Here is a 19,659-nt window from a genome sequence, read left to right as displayed (position 1 = left end):
TGGCAGATCCACAGGACCTGGACAGGCTCAAATTAGATGGGGTCCCAGAACTGAGAGCAGGAATGGACATAATCTCCTATCCCTAACTAAGAAGCTATCTTCAACTGACATCCTTTTGCAAAGGAAAAAATTAGTTTTCTCCAAAGGTAACACACATAAAGGCGAGGCATGCCTAGCAGTAGATGGCCACAACATGGCAAACTCAATGGTGTTTCTGTAAACTTTTGTCTCGTCACTTTGCATACATTTTTTTGTGCAACTGTGGTTTTATTATTATAGCTTCCGATTTTCTTTCTTTATAGGTTTGCGTGTGTGTCTTCTTGTGTTTTCTCTTTGTTATTTGTTACTTTAAATTCTGGTTTGCCTGTTTGTTTTTCTTTATTCTATTTATTTATTACAATTTATTCACTTTGAATCCCAACTGAGGCCCCTCCCTCTTCTCCTCCTATTCCTTCCCCCAGTCCACTGGCAGAGGTGGTCCTCCTCCCCTTCCATCTGACCCTAGTCTATCAGGTCTCATCAAGACTGGTTGTATTATCTTCCTCTGTAGCCTGGTAAGGCTGTCCCATTTCAGGGGGAGATGATCAAAGAGTCAGCCACAGACTTCATGTCAGAGACAGCTCCTGTTCCCCTTACTAAGGTACCCACTTAGAGACTGAGCTGCCATGGGCTACATCTGAGCAGAGGTTATCTCCATGCATGGTCCTTGGCCATATCAGTCTCAAAAAAGAACACTGGGATCAGATTTTGGGTTCTGTTGCTCAACTTGTGGAGCTCAAAGAGACAGTAAGCTGCTATAGAGCTTTGTGGGTAAGGAGGAGAGGAACAGCTGAGAGGATTTCAGGGAAGGAAAACTGTGATCAGAATATACTATATGAAAATGTTTTGTTTTTAACAAACAAACAACAACAACAACAAAAACTACAAACAAAAAAACTTGTCTACCAAATCCTAATGAACTATACAAAAGCATACACTTAAACACACACCTAACAATTCTGGCCATTATTAAACTAACAGGGAATCCATCTCAAGCAATAGTCTGTCCTCCACTCCAACCCTTATATCTAAAAATAAAACAGACATAAAACTTTGTTTTGTTCTGCCAAGAGCTCTAAGAGTATCTCCTAAAGCCATGCTGTCAATGGATCAGGCCAGAGGACACTACGAGTAGGTGCTTTTCCACATTTCTGAAAGCTCTCATCAGTGACTTGGCCTCTGTACAACAGGAAGTATTCAAATGGGTTTATGCCTAACTGGAGAATTATTGTTAATATTACATCAAAATAAACAAAAGGCATATTTTTATAAGGACTTAAATTTTATTTTTAAAATGTAGAAAAGTAAATTGTGATTAGCTACACTGGCACAAAAGCTGTTTACATACTAGTAGACAGAAAAAAGACAAAGTAAGTTCAAAGTTTAACTCAGTATCTGAGCTCTTCCTGCTACATATTACTGTGGAGGACCCACCTAGCTCTGAACACGTGCTTATCTCCTTAATAACTTCTTTAGTGCTCTTTTGGGTGTCTACTGAGCAGCACATAGTAAAATGGTTTTCTTAATGGACTGGAGTTTTGTTTCAGAAGCTACTTTCAGATTAACAGTCTTTAAAACAGTCTGTATACTGTCTACAAGTAAGTTTATCAGGGCTCTTGAGATTATATATATATAATTTCCCCTTCTCTTTCCTCCATCTAAACCCTTCCATATACTCTTCTTTGTTCCTTTTTTATTTCATGGCCTCTTTTTTTCATTAATTGCTGTTGTTGTATGTATAAAATCACCCCACAGCAAGTATTTCTTTACAACAGATGGAATACATTACAGAAACCACAACCAATCAAGCTGCAGAAATGCAGAAAACAGTCCCCTTAAATCTTAAAAAGTCTCAAAAAAATTTCAAGCAACAACCCCAATAGTTCAGCTGTTACAACAATTAATGAACTCAGCATTTCAGAAGGATCAAATGTAAGACATCTGGTTCCAATTCCAATTTTGGCTCAGAATAAAAATACCTCCCATACAATGGTTTGATTATAAACTGTTCCCCTCTTCCCCCCCTCCCCCTTTTGGAACAGTAGTCCTTCCTTGCTGGAAGCCACCCCACCACTGCCAGGAAAAAGAATGTAAAGCATTCCCAGGAGCTGAGGCTGTGATGTCAGAGCTGCATTCCATGTCTCCCCAGTCAGGGCTTTTGGGAAGCTCTGGCCTTCAGCTAAACCCTGGAAGAGATAGCAGCTAAGGCCCTCATTAAATCGTACAGAGAAAGAACCTTTGTGCTGTGTTTTAGTACAGGCCAGGATCAAAGCAAGAGAAGGAAGTGAAACATAGTGCTAGACTTCTTTCAAAGTAAAAAAAAAGTACTTTGCATAGAAGAAAGGAAGGAGGAAAGAAAGGGGAAAGGAAGAAGGGAATAGGGAAGGAGGAAAAACAAAAAAAGAGGAAAAAAGGTGTTTGGGGAGAATGTATGTGTGTGTGTGTGTGTGTGTGTGTGTTTGTGTATTTGTTGTTTTTTTGTTTGTTTGTTTGGTTGGTTGTTTTTTTGTTTTTGTTTTGTTTTGTTTTGTTTTGTTTTTTGGTGTCAACTGACCTATTTAATGAGCAAGCTACAAGCTACAAGCTACCAACAGTAAGCCCAACCAACTTCTTCTGCAAGTTCTGGGCTTGATTAAAAGACTCAGCCTAAATAAATAAGGAGAATGAATGACTTTGGATGACTTCCTTCATTAATATGGGGCATCCAGCTGCACAGCACAAAATACATACATTTGTGTCTAAAAACGTGCAATAAAAAATGATACATACCATCCATACAAATAAGAAATATGAAAACAAAATGTATTTCCTTTTCAAGTTAATAATTTGGAAATTATACTTCAAGGTTACTTTTATTGTATATGACATATAAAACTTATTTAAAAGTACTTAAAGTTAGAGGATTATTCATTACTTCTTTAAAAGAGGAACCTGAAAATATCAACTGGGTATGTAGCTCAATTAATGGAGGGCTTCCTGTCATTCATGGGGTTCTAGGGACTGATCCTCAGCACCATAAGTAACCAGGAGTCATGGCAATGACTGTAATCCTGACACTCAGGAGGGAGAAAGAGCTAGACTAGAAATACAAGTCATTCTTAGTTACATAGTTCCAGGCTAGCCAGGGACAGATGATACCCTGGCTTAAAAAGAAAAGAAATCATGGTGAAAGCTCAATAGTTGTTATTTATTTATTTAATTCCAGAATAAATGCTACTTTCCCACAAACAACTGTTTTAATTAAACCAAGTTACTTTAAGGGGCGGGAGAGATGGTTCATAAGACCACTTACTGCTTTTGCAGAGGACAAGGATCTGTTCCTAGCCCCCACAAGTCAACTCTAATTCCAGGAGATTTGATGTCTTTATCTGGCCTCTAAAGGCCAGGAAAGATGTACAGATAACATGCAAAGAACCTATACACATAAAAATACTTAATCTTAAAAAAAAAAAAAAAGCTAACAAATTACTTTAAAATAAAAATTGCTTGCCTGGTATACAGATTAAGTAAGAAATGTTGATTAACTCAAAGAATCTTCATTAACAGTTCAAACATTAAACAAGACATTCCATGATCACCTTAATTATGATAAGGGTGTATTAAAGCTCTGAAAGTTCACTGGGACCCACATTTGACTCAAGACCCACATGTGAATCTAGGTTGCAGAGAATTAGGAGTACAAAGTGCAATGGGTTTTTGGCAACATCTGCTGTAGCTTCATCCTTGGTCCTGCTGCCACCTAGCCACAATTTGATCAGGTCAGTGAACCCCTCTTACAACTAATACAGTTACACCAGTCTCCATAACTGTACAAAATATAGACATTCTCCTAGGAAGACTCACAGAAAACCAAATAACCAGACATTAAGAGATGACTCTGTGATTAAAAGGACTTGAGTTGAATTTCCAACACCTACATGGGGTAGCTCACAACTGCCTGTAACCCAAGCTCCAGGGGATCTGATATCTTCTGGCTTTTGGGCACACATATGAAAAGCCCCCTTCCCCCCCCCATCGATCTACACTCACACACACACACAAATAAAATTTTAAAAAAGCCTAACAACAACAACAAAACTACACAAGAAGCAAGGTCCTTGGTGCTGTGGTAGTGTGGTTGATTAGGGTGCTTCTTGGAGTTGTGTGGACCTTGAAAACCCCATGTAGCCACATCCACCTCCTTCTATCCTTGCTATGTTCCTCACTCGGTCTGAGAAAGACAAGGGTGTGAATACTTTTTCTCCTAAGGAAGATTATTTCAAGTGTTATATGCCATTGAGGCTATCAAACTTGGTTCTACAGCCATTGGCACCCAAACACCAGAGGATATGGAAAAGAGAATTACCTTCCCACTAATGGAGCCTCGCAGCATTGAGAACATTGTAGAAATTGATGCTCATATAGGTTGTGCCATGAGTGGGCTAACTGCTGATAAAACTTCAATTGGTAAATCCAGAGTGAAGACACAGAACCACTGGTTCACCTATGATGAGAGAATAATGGTGAGAGTGTGACCAGGGTATGTCCAATCTGGCTTTGCAATTGAGAGAAGATGCAGATCCAGGTGTCATGTCTCATCCCTTTGGAGTAGCATTGTTGTTCGGGGGAACTGATGAAAAAGGACCCCAGTTGTTTCACATGGACCTGTCTGGGACCTTTGTACAGTATGATGTTCGAGCAATTGGCTCTGCTTCAGAGGATGCCAAGAGCTCCTTGCAAGAAGTTTACCATAATTCTATGACACTGAAAGAAGTCATCAAGTCTTCACTCATCATCCTCAAGCAAGTTGTGGAAGAGAAGCTGAATGATACTACTATAACCATGGTGCAGCCTGGTCAGAATTTCCACATGTTTACAAAGGAAGAACTCAAGGAGGTTATCAAGAACATCTAAGGAGGAGCCATCCTCAGACATCTCCTAATTGCCCTTAAACTTTATTTCCAGATCTTATGTCATAGAAAATATCCAGTATATGTGTTTTTTATGATGTCTGTACATAACAGCAATTCTGAATAAAAAATGGAAAAAAAAAACCTACACAACCAATTATAACTGAAAATAAGGAAAGACTGGAAGACAGTCCAGTCCAACAGATGTGTGCACATACACAAATCTAAAGAATATGACACAAGTCCTAACCATAAACAATTCTCAACTGTCCTAACTCCCCTACAATGGAATCTAAACATCAGAGATGGCTGTACTTTACCTACCATTATGGACTTTTCTTCTGGAATCATAAGCCTAAACAAGCTCTTCATTCTATAAGTTGTCTTGGTCATCATATTTTCCCACAGCAACAGGAAAGTAAGTAATACATAAACCTAATCAAATTAGAGCAGAAAACTTCCCAAACATCCAAACATAGACATAAAAATGTAGAACCCTAAACTGAAATGTCCAGAGAAGGAACTACCCATGACACATTGTAATGAAGATGTCAAAATAGTATGAAAAAAGAAATCATATACAATGACATAGCTATCAGAATTACCTAAGTCTTTTCATTAGTACCTCTAAAAAGCAGAAAGAGCATGGAATGATATACTTCAAGCTCTAAAAGTAAATAACTGTGAATCAAAACAAGAAGTTCGACCTAGCACAGTTATCTCTCAAAATTGATGGAAAAACAAGAGTATTTCAGACAAACACAAATTAAGGCAACTGATGACAACCAAACCAGCACTAGGGAACAATTTTCAAAGGAATACTATAGAGAAAGAAAGAAGGAAAAAAAAACTAGCCCACAAGAACATAAAAGTATAGATTCCATGAGAGGAACAAAGAAGAGCTAGGGAAAAACAAACAAACAAACAAACAAACAAACAAACCATTCCTAAAACAAAAAATAAGCAAACTCCCAAAAGTAATACAGAAGAACGAAAAGAAATTTCAACAATGTAGGAAACCATCATCTAAAACATTTGTACGAAATTCAAAACCCCTTTCAAAAAAGACATTAAGTGTATATGGCCTGAATTTACAAGTAAAAAGACGCAGACGAATCAATTGGATTAAAAATATGAACTGTCTGCTGTTTCCAAGAAATACGTTTAGCATACAAAGACATCAAAAAAATTGAGAATCAAAGAATGTAAATCATACTAAGTAAACAAAAGCCATAAACGAGCAGGCATAACTAGCTGTCTTTGCAACTGAGAAAAAGCCTTCAAACCAAAGTAATCAGACCAATAAAGAGGGGTCAATACATATTAATAAAGAAAACAATACACCAAGAAGATCTAACAATGGTGGGGCTGGACAGATGGCTCAGTGGTAAAGAGTGTATATTGCTCTGGCAGCAGTTCAGTTTCCAGCACCCAGATCAGGGAGACAACCACCTAAAACTCCAGTAGTAGAGAATCTGATGTCCTCTTCTGGTTTCTAAATGCACCCAAACACATATTTAGTACATATAAACTCATGCAGGCTTATATACATATACATAAATTTTAAATATATTCATAGATATATAAAAATGAACATCAATAATAAAAGAAAAGAGCCTATCAACTTGAGAGTAGAGGAGACATGGGGTGAAAAAGTAACTGGAAAAGGCTGTAAGAAGGAAAGGGAGGGGGAAACCTACACAACTGTATTTGAATTTAAAAAATATAAAATAAGACAATTACTGTAAATATTTATACTAAATATTGGAGTCTCCCGATTCCATAAAGCAAACACTAAAAAAGTCTACATCAGTTCAAATATAATGTTAGTGGGAAACTTTAATAATCCATTCTCAGATGAGTCTTCCAAACTAAAAATAAGCAAAGAAACTTCAGAGCTAAAATAAACCATAAATCAACTGGACCTAACAGATATATCCAGAATATTCCACTCATCAGATAAAGAACATATTCTTAAATAGTACATGGAACCTTCTCAAAAACTGATCGCATTGTGGATCACTAAACAACTTTACCAAATCTTAACAAAATGAGTCAATGCCATATGTCCTATCAGACTACAGTGGGATTAAGTAAATCAACAGAAAAAAAAAAAAAGTGTTATACCTCAGGGTTTGGAATAAAAATAATAAGCCAATACCAAAAATAGTAGAAAGCAAGAAATAATAAAGATCAAGGAATAAATAAATGTTTATTGTCTTTTAGAAACAATTCATGGTGGGCCAGGTGGTGCACACTTTGATTTCTAGAACATGCATGAGCAAAGGCCAGTGGACTTCTGAGTTTAAGGCCATTTGGTGTACATAGTAAATTCTAGGCCAGCCATGGCTATAGGGCTATTCTGTAAAAGCAAAGTAAAGCAAACAATAAGACACAAAAAACTAACCCCATCAAACCAGCAAGTAGGGAAAGAAACAAAGTAACAAAATTAGAGACAATAGCAGTATTGTTAAAATAGATGGTAATACAATCCAGAACTTTGAAAACTTATTCTCCAGAAAGCTGAAAAACCTAGAATGGGTGAAATTAAAAGTACAAGATACACGGGAGTTAAACAAACTCCTTATAAAGCACTAATATCAAAGCTGTAATCAAATCTCTCCAAAAATCAAAAGCCAGTAGCAGATAGATTCACTGCTACATTCCATAAAAAGTTGAAGATTGAACACAACACTTCCCAAATGGTTTATGAAATATAAGGAGAAGGTTTATTCTACAGAGTCAGTATTATCTAGATCTCTAAACCACATTAAGATTTAAGAAAATTAAAGGAAAAAAAAATCATATACCAGTTTCCCTGATGAATACAGACACACAAATTCTCAACAAACACTAAGTTTGGAAAATCATTAAGAAAATACATCATAACCAAGAAGGCTTTATCTTAGTGATACAAGGGTAGTTCAATATATACAAATAAAAAATGTAACACATGATATAATTGACTTAAGGACTGAAGTAACATAATTATCTCTCTAGATGCAAAAAGGTATTTGACAAAGTTTAAAATACCTTTACCATAAAAGTCCTGGAGATATTAATAAAAAATGGAGTATACCTCAAATTAACAAACGCTATATAAAACACATACACAATATTATACTAAATGTAGACAAAATGAGAACATTTTATTTATAGTCAGGATGTTGATTCTCCCATCTCTTACTCAATAAAATGCTTGAAATTTTAGCTAGAGCAGTAAGACAAAAATAAAAAATAATTTAAAAAAGACATAAAGGTGGTAAAACTAGGAAAAGGAGGAACCCCTATTTGCAGACATGATTCTGTACTTCAAAGACCCTACAAAATTTACCAGAAGACTCTTAGATCTAATAAGCACATTTCATAAAGTTGCAGTATATAAAATCAATACACAGAAATCGGTACCCTCCACAGATATCAACAAGAAACTTGTAAAAAACAAATTACAAAAAACCCATTCATTATAGCTTAAAAATTAGTAAAAAATCTAGGAAGATCTAGGAATAAATCTAAGCAAGGAAGTGAAACACAGATATCATGAAAACGTCAGTGCAGACAGTAGGCAATGGTAAGATTATTCATACTTTCACTTGCAGTATCAACAATGGCTACATTACCAAAAGTCATCTACAGATTTAAAGCAATTCTCACCAAATTCCTATGTAACTCTTTGCAGAACCAGAAACAATAATCCATAATCTATAAAAGCAGTCCAAAAGAGAAAGAACACAGCTGAAATGTAGTAATACCTGATCTCAAATTGCAGTATAGAGCTACAGTGAAAAAAGACAGCCTGGCGCTGGCATAAAAGGAGAACTGGGCCGAAGGAACAGAATTAAGTATTTGGAAGCAAACAGAAAAAGCTATAGCCACCTATTTTTTTCTATTTTCAAACCACAGTGACAAAACATACAGGTAGAAAATGAACCCATTTAAGGGAAGGATAATCAGTGAGAGACCCCCCACAAAAAAAAAAAACCCTAATTATACCTACTATTTATATACCTTGTATACTAATCTTAGGTTTTTTTTTTTTTTAAAAATAACACATAAAGTTCTTATTCAATGGGAAGATATTTATTATTGATATCTTTCTTTAATTTTATGGACACTGGTGTTTTGCCTGTATGTATAACTGTGCGAGGATTATAGATACCTGAGAACAGGAGTTAGAAATAGTTTTGAGCTGCAATGGGCAGATTTTAAATGATGTTTTTGAAATATAAATCTCTTAATAAAATATCCAAAAAAGGGAATTTAGTACACACTAGCATTTAAAAAGTTACTCACCAGGGGCTGGAGGCTCAGTGGACGCTGCTCTTGTACATGAACATTTTGGCTCTTAACATCAACCCAGAGCAGCTTCAACACTTTTTTGTTTTGTTTTTAAATATTAATGGCAGTTTATTCACTTTGTATCCCTGCTGTAGCCCCTTCCCTGATTCCCTCCCAATCTCACACTCCCTCCCTCATTTTCTCCCAAGCCCCTCTCCAAGTCCACAGATCTGGATGATCCTCCTCCCCTTCCCTCTGACCCTAACCTATCAGGTCACATCAGGTCTGGCTGCATTGTCTTCCTCTGTGGCCTGGTAAGGCTGTTTCCCCCTCAGGGGGAAGTGATCAAAGAGCCAGCCACTGAGCTCATGTCAGAAACAGCTCTTGTTCCTATTACTAGGGCACTCACTTGGATACTGAGCTGCCACAGGCTACATCTGAGCAGGGGTTCTAGGTTATCTCCATGCATGATCCTTGTTTGGAGTATCTGTCTCAGAAAAGACCACAGGGCCCAGGTTTCTTGGTTCTGTTACTCTCCTTGTGAAGCTCCTGTCTTCTCCAGGTCTTAATATCTCCCACTTCTTTCCTAAGATTCCCTGCATTCTGCCCAAAGTTTGGTTATGAGTCTCAGCATCTGCTTATACACTGTTGGTTAGAGTCTTTCAGAGCCCTCAGTGGTAGGCTCTTGTCCTGTTTCCTGTTTTCTCCTTCTTCCAATGTCCATCCCGTTTGTCTTTCTGAATGAGGATTGATCATCTTACTCAGGGTCCTCCTTCTTGCTTAGCTTCTTTACGTGTACAGATTTTTGTAGGTTTATCTTATATTACATGTCTAGTATCCACATATAAGTGAGTATGTACCATGTGTAACTTTCTGCTTCTGGGATACCTTACTCAGGATGATCTTTTCTAGTTCCCAACATTTGCCTGCAAATTTCATGATTTCCTTGTTTTTAATTGCTGCATAGTATTCCATTGTGTAAATGTACCACAATTTCTGTATCCGTTCTTCTACTGCGGGACATCTGGGTTGTTTCCAGTTCTGCCTATTACAAATAAAGCTGCTACGAGCAGGATTGAGCAAATGGCCTTCTTGTGTACTTGAGCATATTTTGGATATCTGCCTAGGAGTGGTGTAGGTGGATCTTGAGGAAGCGCTATTTCTAATTTTCTAAGAAAGTGTGAGATTGATTTCCAAAGTGGTTATACAAGTTTACACTCCCACCAGCAATGGAGGAGGGTGCCCCTTTCTCCACATCCTCTCCAGCATGTATTGTTACTTGAGTTTTTGATCTTAGCCATTCTGATGGGTGTAAGGTGAAATCTCAGGGTAGTTTTGATTTGCATTTCCCTGATGATTAAGGACACTGAGCATTTCTTTAAGTGTTTATCTGCCATTCAATGTTCCTCTATTGAGAATTCTCTGTTTAGCTCTGTATCACATTTTTTAAATTGGATTATTGATTTGTTGTTTTTAACTTCTTGAGTTCTTTATATTTTCTGGATATTAGCCCTCTGGCAGATATAGGGTTAGTGAAGATCTTTTCCCAGTCTGTAGGTTGTCATTTTGTTCTGATGATAGTGTCCTTTCCTGTATAGAACCTTTTCAGTTTCATGAGGTCCCATTTGTTGATTGTTGTTCTTAGAGCCTGCGCTGCTGGCATTCTGTTCAGGAAGTTGTCTCCTATGCTAACGAGTTCTAAGTTCTTCCCTACTTTTTCTTCTAACAAGTTTAGTGTGTCTGGTTTAATGTTGAGGTCTTTACACTTGGACTTTAGTTTTGTGCAGGGTGATAAATATGGATCTATCTACATTTTTCTAAATGTAGACATCCAGTTAGACAGCACCATTTGTTGAAGATGCTGTCTTTTTTCCATTGTATGGTTTTGGTTTCTTTGTCAAAAATCAGATATTAGTAGGTGTGTGGGTTTATTTCCAGGTCTTCTATTCAATTCCATTGATCCACCATTCTGTTTCTATGCTAGTACCATGCAGTTTTTATTACTATTGCTCTGTAATACAGCTTGAGATCCAGGATGGAGACACCTCCAGACAATCTCTTGTTGTACAGGATCATTTTGGCATTTCTGGGGTGTTTTTGTGTGTGTGTGTGTGTGTGTGTGTGTGTGTGTGTGTGGTTGTTGTTGTTTTTCCATATGAAGTTGAGAATTGTTCTTTCAAGGTCTGTAAAGAATTGTGTTGGTATTTTGATGGGAATTGCATTGAATCTGTATACTGCTTTTGGCACGATGGCCATTTTCACTATGTTAATCCTACTGATACATGAGCATGTGAGATCTTTCCATCTTCTGATATTTTCTTCAATTTCTTTCTTCAGACACTTGAAGTTTTTTTCAAACAGGTCTTTCACTTGCTTGGTTAGAGTCACACCAAGGTACTTTATGTTATTTATGGCTATTATGAAGGTGTAGTTTCCCTAATTTCTTTCTCAGCCTTTTTGTCTTTCATATACAAGAGGGCTACAGATTTTTTTGAGTTAATTTTGTATACAGCCACTTTGCTGAAGATGTTTATCAGCTGAAGGAGTTCTCAGGTTGAATTTTTGGGGTCACTCAGATATATTATCCTATCATCTGCAAATAGTGATACTTTGACTTCTTCCTTTCTGATTTGTATCCCCTTGATTTCCTTTAGTTGTCTTATTGCTCTAGCTAGGACTTCAAGTAGTATGTTGTCAAGATACAGAGAGAGTGGGCAGCCTTGCCTTGTCCCTGATTTCAGTAGGATTGCTTTAAGTTTCTTTCCATTTAGTTTGATGTTGGCTGTAGGCTTGATGATGTATATTTTCTTTACTATGTTTAGCTGTGTGCCAAAGAGAACTTCAAACCGATCCTCTTATGAACATGATGCAAAAATACTCAATAAAATACTTGCAAACTGAATCTAAGAACACATCAAAAATATCAACCACTATGACCAAGTAGGCTTCATCCCAGGCATGCAGGGGTGGTTCAATATACAGAAATCTATCAATGTAATCCACCATATAAACAAAGTGAAGGAGAAAAATCACATGATCATCTCCTTAGATGGCGAAAAAACATTTGACAGAATCCAATGCCCATTCATGTTTAAAGTCTTGGAGAGATCATGGATACAAGGCACATATCTAAACATAGTACAGCTTCAACAGTTGTAATGCCAGCTATTATGGATGTAATACTCTTCATTGCACACTTACAAAACAAACAAATAAATAAAAGCAAGTCTTTAAAAAGTACTTCATTAAAAAGTGAAACTTCAGATATATAACAAAAATATAGCAGGTTGGGACAAACCCCACTTGAGGCTATTTTTTAAAAAGATAAAAGAATCAATAAAAACAAATATTATTTAAAAATGAACTATGCAGCAGCTAAAGCAGAGCTCAAAATCTCATTCTCCTGATTCATATCGTACTGCTGGGGTAGACACTCAAAAGTGGAGCAAAGCAAAGTTAATAAACATTTGCAGAGGTCTCCAGGACCCTGTCTCCACAGCCAGACACCAAGTATCCTGTGCAGACAGTCTTCCCCCAGTGGAAAGCTAAGACCCGAAGGGATATAATGATAGCTAGTCTTAAATGAACTTGGACAAAGAAAAGATCATCTTCATGACATTGATAAGTAAGAATTACCTAAATGTTGACAGACAAATATTCACATCATACTCTTGACAGTTTCCTTGACTGTATGGTTCCAAAGTGGAATCTTATGGTGTAAAGAGCTCCTAAAAAGAAGTTGTGTCAACAGAGACTGCCCAAGTAAAGCTTCTGTGAGAACATCCATACTGTGGAAAGACTGCAGTGTTATAAGTCCAGAGATTTATCATTTTATCTTGGGCCCCCCAAATAACTAGCCATTCTATGCCTACCTAAGTATTGGAAGAAACATCCTATGACTAACAGGTAAAAACCTTTCTGAATCTAGTAACTTATCCTGTCTAAAATAATAATAACATACAACAACAACAAAAATAGAGGTTGTTTTTTTTGGTTTTTTTGGAAATAGGTCTGATAAACAGATTGGTCCATGCTACCCTGCCTCAGACCCCAAGAGCTTTGAGTACAAGCATATACTACCATGTCTGCAATATCATATTCATAATATCAATCCAAACTATAGCACATTTTATCACATTTTATCAGATTTGTTTTCTATAGAATATTTATACTTTCAGTTCTAAAGAAGCTAAAAAAAAAATCTACAAAACAGGAAGTAGAACCGAACTACCAAGCAGAATATGACAAGTACTATATGAAAAAAAACAAGTTAAAACAAAACTTAGCAAAACTATAATGGTTCAAACCTAGAAAAAAAAATCTACAAAACAGGAAGTAGAACCGAACTACCAAGCAGAATATGACAATTACTATATGAAAAAAACAAGTTAAAACAAAACTTAGCAAAACTATAATGGTTCAAACCTAGAAGAGAGAGCCCATTCAGCTGAAAAATCAGAAGACACTTCACTAGGAAGTAGAATTTGGGATGTCTAAATGCAAAGTCAAGACATTCCAGACAGAGCAGGAGAGAAATTCTAGAGATTTAGAATTGGTTCATTAACTGGGTCAAACAACGGCAGAGCAACCAAAAACACATTTGAACAAGCTGAAGGGAAATCGTAACATGCAAGCTAAGAACCAGGCTAGAGGTGAGCCAACTCCGTCTCCTAAATCTACAGCAGAAATGTGGCAAGACCAGAAGTGGCTTAGGGAGCAAGGGCCCTAGAAGTGGGTAGGCTACCAGCTGAAAATCCTGCAAAGTTTCAGATAAGCACGAAAAAGAAGAATCAAGAGCCATTTCAAGGGGCAGCCTAGCTCTGAGACAATTGCCCCCTAAAATTCTGCTTTCCAAGCTAATCACTAATAATAACCACTAATCACAAGTGAATACATGGAAAACAAAGGTACCAGGGTTTACTTGATTTCTAGGGTGAAGAGACCCTTTGCTAACTCAGGTTGTCTTGCTTGTGAAGAATAAAGTTAGGGATAGATGGGGTTGAGGCGGAGCAGAGTAATCCTGTGGGCTAAACATGGGTCACTGAAGTTAGGATTTTCCTGCTTGAAGGGATCACTAGCTAGTCTTGATATGATACAACACATCTTGGTTTTTGTTTTGTTTTGTTTTGTTTTGTTTTGTTTTGTTTGCAACTGGCATGGAGAAGGCACAGATAGGCAAGCTGTGTCTTTGCAGATTAGGGAATGGGCTCTCTATGCAATCCAAGGGTAGAATAATATCAGTTTAGATTGGAGGCCTTGGCTGTCTCAGCTTATCATCTGCCCCAGCTCCATGGGAGTTTGTATAAAGAGTCCTCGATACAGAATCATTTTAAAAACAAAAATGCTGGTTGTGGTGGCACCTGTTTGAAATCCTAGCATTTGGAAGGTAGAAGTAAGAGTTATGGCCAGACACATCTACAAAGTAAGTTTGAGGCCAGCCTGAGACACCTGAGACTACCTCAAAAAAAATCAGTAAATTAAAACAAAACTTAAGAGGCTCAATATTGGGTTGATGTAAGTTTCTGCATGTCTATTCTGATTATGAAAGTAGGTAAAAAGATCTGCTTTGATCTGATTCCTCTGCCCTTCACGTTTAATGAGAACTTTCTTTTCTGTACATAGCTTGCTAAAACAGACTATGTGCTAAAATCAACCATTTCATTTTTAAATTTTAGACTTCAAGAAACTATTCACCAAATGCCTTTGTATTCATCTCCTATATTAACGAATAGTAAGCCTTTGGTTATATTAGCTTTGTCACTATCTCCAAACAAATACGTAGTTGTGGTCATTGTAGTTACAACTGTTAACTAATTTGTAGAACTACAGATAATAACCTGTAGACACTATACAACTTAACTCTAAATACATTTAGATGTATTCTGAAAAACAAGGCTTCCCCTTGCAAAACCATAGTATAATGAAAACATCTGAGATGTGAACAACATTATAATCTAATATGCAGTTTATATTCAGACTGGGTCTGCTGTCCCAATAGTATTTTTAGAGCAGTGCTTCTAATACAGGACTTTAATCAGAAGAAGCATCAGCATTTCAATATTTGGGTTTGTATGCCTTTTTATGCCTTTATATTTTGCCTTTATATGTCCAGAGCTGCTAACCATCCCTCACAGCTACATTCACTCTAGTAGACTCAATGGCAGAAGCTGTAACAAAGTCTATCCTTACAGGAGATGGATTACTTTATTGGCCTTATAATCAAACACACAATTCTTCATATATTCTATATCTTAACTCCATGTCGGAAGTATTATTTAAATTCAATTTACATGCCAGTAACTGTCAATGAAAAAAATGGCTTTGGTTAAGTTACCTGCACACATGGGTCTTTTTAAATAGTCTTTTGACCTCTACTATTCCTCTATGACCCTGTATCCATTCCACCCATATTAATGTAATACATATTGGGCACCAATATGAAGAAGACACTATTCTAGTGGTCAGAAACACAGTGGTGAAAAAACCAGGCAGTTTCCTGAAGGAGCTCTTATTCGGTACAACCGGACTCCACAGAGGATGGTCTGTCTTCTGTCAAACAGACGGCCCTATCGCTGCGGTGGCACACTGTACAAATAACACCTCTCTCTCTTAACATGTTTTTCTTTTTTTAATTTATTTATCTTTATTTAATGTGCATTGGTGTTTTGCATGTATGTCTATGTGAGAGTATCAGACAGTTGTGAGTTGCCATGTGGGTGCTAGGATATGAACCCTGGTCCTCTGGAAGAGTAGACAGTGTCTTAACCACTGAGCCATCTCTCTAGCCCCCAAATGATATCTCTTAATAAAAGCTTTAGCAAGAACTTTAAGACAGAAAATATCTCTACTTTTCCTATTTTCCTAGATATCCTTAGGTTAAAAAAAAAAATGAGTATGTTTCTTATTTATTTTTTTAATTTTTATTTTTTATATTAATTGCATTTTATTTACTTTGTATCCCAGCTTTAGTCCCCTCCCTCATTCCCTCCCAATCCCACCCTCCCTCCCTCATCTCCCCACCCCCCCACTCCTCTCTAAGTCCACTGATAGGGGAGGTCCTCCTCCCCTTCCATCTGACCCTAGTTTATCAGGTCTCATCAGGACTGGCTGCAATGTCCTCCTCTGTGGTCTAGCAAGGCTGCTCTTCCCTGGGGGGTGGGGGAGGGGAGGTCAAAAAGCCAGCCACTGAGTTCATGTCAGAGACAGTCCCTGTTCCCCTTACTAGAGCTGCCATGGGCTACGTCTGAGCAGGGGTTTTAGGTTATATCCATTTATGGTGCTTGGTTGGAGAATCAGTCTCAGAAAAGACCCCTGTGTCAAGATATATTTGGTCCTTGTGGAGTTCCTGTCCTCTCTAGGTCTTACTATCTCCCCCTTCTTTCATAAGATTCCCTGCACTCTGCCCAAGGTTTGGTTATGAGTCAGTTTCCAGTCTCAGCATCTGCTTTGATACACTGCTAGGTAGAATCTTTCAGAGACCCTCTGTGGTAGGCTCCTCTCCTGTTTCTTGTTTTTTCTTATTACCAATGTCCATCCCATTTGTCTTTCTAATAATGAAAAACTTCAAGCATAAAGAGAAATTAAAATGATTTTAAGAAATATGTCTAGGGGCTGGAGAGATGGCTCAGAGGTTAAGAGCACTGCTTGCTCTTCCAGAGGTCCTGAGTTCAATTCCCAGCAGCCACATGGTAGCTCACAACCATCTATAATGAGATCTGGTGCCCACTTCTGGCATTCAGGCAGAGCATAATATAATAAATACATAATAAAATAAAATTTTAAAAAAAGTGGATCTTAAAAAAAAGAAACATGTCTAGGCTGACAATACGGACTTATCATACTTGCTTAATACATATTTCTTCTATAGCTGTCTAGAAGTCTTAACTTGTTGGTATCTAGTAGCCCAAGCCTTCAATCCCAGCACTCTGGAGGAAGAGGCAGGCAGATCTTAGTTGAAAGCTAGCCAGCCAAGACTAACAGTGAGAACTTGTCTGTGAGTTAAAAGCGATAGTGAGTTCCAGGACAGCCAGAGATATATACTGAGACTCTGTCTTGGAAAGCAAATCAAAGATAAAGAAATTTGTATAAACCTGTCAAATATTTTCACCTAGGGGTTGCTATTTTAATTTTTTTTGAAAGAAAATGAACAGTTACTAAGTTTTGACAAATGAACACAATCTGTGAAAGCCAAACAACTGCTAAGCTATAGAACATAACACATATAACAGAAAACTCCCTCAACCCTTACTAGTACATGCTGTTTCACTGGCTATCCCAGAGGCTACACTGAGCTGACTGTTCCACTGAAGCACTAACTAGACTGCACCTGTTTAGTTTTTGAGACCAGAAAAGATTAGGCTTACTCAGGGTAGTATGGTCATAGATTACATGATAGTTCAGTATTTTTCATTTAATATACACAAAAATACATACACATACACAAAAATATCAAATTATTTTTTCTGTTTCCTAGATTGCTCTCAAATAAAATAAACTCTAAGTGTAATGTAAAGAATAGAAATCAGGATTATACCTTACAGCGATCATAACACTGTGACACTGTGACTAGGAGGTCTGTTAGTTAGAGGATAAGAGCATGCCCAATACTTCTAAAAAACAATGCCACAGACACCTCTAGTGTGGGTATCTTATAGTATCCTTCAGTGGTTTGTCAACTACCACCTACACTACTCGATAATTCCATAAAAGCAGATGCCTAATGATAATGAATTAAGTTTTTAACAAAGAACCATTATATTTCTTATCATCAGGAAAATTACCACAGATTTAATAAAGCTAATTTTGAAACACATAACTGTTTCCACATTGTCAATTTCTCAAATAATTTTGTTAAAATGTAGCCCACAGTGTTTGTCTGACAAAACAAGCTGGTCACCAAAAAGGGATCATTCACCATAACAAAGTGAAGAAATCAGCTCAAAGGACTGTAGCAACCAGTTCCAGACACTCCTGCTGCATCGGTGGGCTAGATAGAAATGCACTGGTGATTTGCCTGTTCCTGATGCTCAGACACTCCTACTGAAACTATAGAGCCCAAGCCAAGCCACAGGTTGCATAGACAGGCTGCCCACCCACCTATCACCCACAGCACAGAGAATACTTGTTTCCAAACTGTACTTTTCAGTTTATATATACAGAGAGATATTTACCATTCTAACATTTCATGTCATCAACTAAAATTATCTATTCCAGAATGCTTGGAATTTCCTCATTCATAAGATTTGGGAAGTTTCAAGTACAGACTGTAGTCTCATAAAACAGTGCATGCTATTACATCTAGGGACTCAGCACCTTTACCCTAGATTATCAAGGTAGAGTTATGTGGAAATACATAATTCATATACTAAAAGACAAACATGTTTGTGCCAAACATTATGCCTCACTTAATTCTGGCAATATGATATAACTGCTTAAATAGCTTGTTTCTTAATCTTTTACTTTGGATATTAAATCCACATTTTTACCAATGTATGGATGTATGTTTACCTCTCCTTTTCACTAGGTATCTTTAAAATATTCCTGATATTAGAGAAAGCATACAATATTTCTCTTTTGGGTCTGTGTTACCTCACTTAAAATGATTTATTTATAGTTTCACCCAATTACCTGAGAATTTCATAATTTCTTTTTTTGAAACAGCAGATTAATAGTCCATTGTATACATGTACATTTTCATTATCAATTCATCAGTTGATGGACATCTAGGCTGTTTCCAAATTCTGGATATTATGAACAGCATAGCAATGAACATGGATGAGCAAGTATACCTATAGTTTCTACTACAGAGTCCTTTGGTATATGCCCAAGAGTGGTATAGCTGAATATTGAGGCAGATATATTCGAAACTTCCTGAGAAAACATCACATTGATTTTCACAGTGTCCATACAAGTTTGAACTTCCACTTGAAATAAGTTAGTTTTCATTTCTGTACATACTTGCAAGTATGAGCCATTCTGACTATTTAAGTTGAAATCTTAAATTAGTTTTAATTTGGATTTTCCTGACAGCAGAGGATATTGAACATTTAAGTGTTTCTTGGCCATTTGTGTCTCATCTTTTGAGAACGATCTGTTTTCTATGTACCACAATTTTAAATTCATTTATTTCTTTTTTAGAAGGTTGTTATTTTTGTTTTTTTATTTAGTTTAGACAATTACCCTATCAGATGTGTAATGTATGTAGCCTGCCACTTTGTGATGGTGTCCTTTGCCACACAAAAGATTTGCGGCTTCCATGAGGTTCCATTTGATTAACTGTCAGACTTAGTGCCTGTGCTATTAGTGTCCCTTTCAGAAAGACTTTTCTTAGTTCAAGACTATTGAGCCACTGGCTTTTTTTCTTCTTCTTCTTCTTCTTTCTTCTTCTTCTTCTTCTTCTTCTTCTTCTTCTTCTTCTTCTTCTTCTTCTTCTTCTTCTTCTTCTTCTTCTTCT

At 37.0% G+C, this 19,659-nt stretch overlaps 1 protein-coding gene and 1 pseudogene across 1 annotated transcript in view; one reads left to right on the top strand and one right to left on the bottom strand.

The window, feature by feature from the left end:
• Positions 1 to 19,659, bottom strand: part of LOC129670528 (DNA repair-scaffolding protein-like) — a gene marked incomplete at its 3' end in the record, with an annotated part of 244,997 nt that overhangs the window by 89,085 nt on the left and 136,253 nt on the right. The window lies entirely within an intron of this gene.
• Positions 4,234 to 4,932, top strand: LOC129670609 (proteasome subunit alpha type-5-like; annotated as a pseudogene).

This window comes from Psammomys obesus, unplaced genomic scaffold, assembly GCF_907164565.1.
Source record: "Psammomys obesus unplaced genomic scaffold, mPsaObe1.curated_primary_1811, whole genome shotgun sequence".
NCBI lineage: Eukaryota > Metazoa > Chordata > Mammalia > Rodentia > Muridae > Psammomys > Psammomys obesus.
Note: the sequence above shows the minus strand (reverse complement) of the source record. Positions and strands in the feature narration are given on the sequence as shown.